Raw genomic sequence first — 1,841 nt, forward strand, 5'->3', positions numbered from 1 at the left:
TGATTGATCAATATGGTGGCATTGAGGAAGAGAAAGACATAGAGAGGTACATGGGAGGTACAGACAACAAATATGAACTCTTTTGAACATACAGTTCTGCATTGTCAATGAAGGAAAACATGGGTATACTGTTGGATAGATGCGTGGGCAGGCTGAGCTAGTAGTTATGTCTATGAAGTGAGGTGTTTACATGTAAAGGCTTGGCAGACAGTGTTCCTATATGTGTTTTTGTATGATCTGAATTCCCAGGTATATAGTAGAGCTGACAAGGGACAAGGTTGTAGTCACTTCTTGGGCACAGCCAGCTACCCAGAGAGACCTAGTAGCTAACTGTGGACTAAGGACTATAGTCACAGGGGACATCAAGCTCAATTGGCAAAACATACTACAAAAAACTGTTCCACCTCCTACTTTGGTGAGTGGTGACTGGGATCTTAAAAGCTTACAAGCAGTCACCTAGATGCAACGTTGTGTCGCTTCTCATCCAGATCAAAGATGAATGAAGAAAACCAAAGATTCACGGAAGCAATTAGTCCTAGCAACTGGTACACAATGCTATCCACAGCCTATATGATTACGAGACCAGAACTAGATAGTACCCAGCTACCAGTCAACCACTTGGAGGGGGGGTCTATGTAGGAGATCCTGCATAGAGAGGGAGAGCAGTATGGAACAAAATTCAAAATTATTTGGAGAAAAAAAAAAGGGGGGGGCCAGGTTTGCTGGTCTGATAGGGCCTGATGGAACCACTGAGACTATGGCCCCTAGCTTTCCTTCAAATCTGAAATTGAACTCAGATCTGTGGCTTCCAGCCAAACAAAAGACAAGCATGTGAGTTGAACATTTACCTAAGGTAGATATACTCCTTGGAGAAAACATTCATGGGAGAAAGAAGGACTGTTTCTGTACAGGGAGACAGCCCAGGGGACTGGAGTGCATGGAGGGATGGACACAGGGAAGAGGTAACTATCGGGAGGAAGTGGAAGGGGAGCTGTTGCACTGTGATAAATTATAGTCAATGTCACGAGACAAAGTGTATGTGAACTGCTGTATCAAAAGTGAATTTTCTCTATAAATTTCCACCCAAATCACAATTTAAAAAAAAAAAAAAATTTAGGCAACTCACTTTGGAATCTAAATGGCCTGTTCTTAGTATCTATAAAACCAACTTTCAGCAGAGACATCACCATCAATCTTCTGGCTGCTTGTGTGGTATTTTCAGGTCTTCTTGTAAGTATATAACTTCAAATGTTAAACTTTTAAAAGAAATTTTTTCTTTTATTCTCAATGAAGATGGGAAATAATAACTCAACATTCTCTCTAAAACTGAAAAATTGATTAAGAAAGAAGTTACTTCAGATCCATTTGAAGTTTAAACAAATCCAATTTTGCTGAATAGGCAAATCTTTCAATGTATTTTCCTCAATAAGAGGCATGTGTACAAGTCAGTGTCAGGAGTTTTTCTTTGAGAAACAACCAAATTTACCCAGAAAATTATAAATGTACCTCATACTTGAAGGCAATCTAAGAGTGTCATTATTCACTTCCAATTGACTAGGGATCTCCACTTTTGGATTATATTAAAAGTTTATACACCACATAATAAAATCAAGCCAATTCCCTATAGACTAGTAAAAAAAAAAATATTCTATCCAAAATATGATAAAATTATTGCATATTTGGTAATACATCCAAAGAGAAAGACTGCAATATGAAGGAATCTATTAAAAAAATTATCATTGTAGCTGCATGCTTAAGTTTATTAATTTACAAAATAGACTTCAGTATTCAAAACAACAACAACAACAAAAAAAACAGAGAAAATGCTTCTAAATGGTTGA

The sequence above is a fragment of the Orycteropus afer genome, unplaced genomic scaffold (assembly GCF_000298275.1).
Source record: "Orycteropus afer afer isolate SDZICR_OR568_19922 unplaced genomic scaffold, OryAfe1.0 scaffold01094, whole genome shotgun sequence".
In the NCBI taxonomy this organism is placed as follows: Eukaryota; Metazoa; Chordata; class Mammalia; order Tubulidentata; family Orycteropodidae; genus Orycteropus; species Orycteropus afer.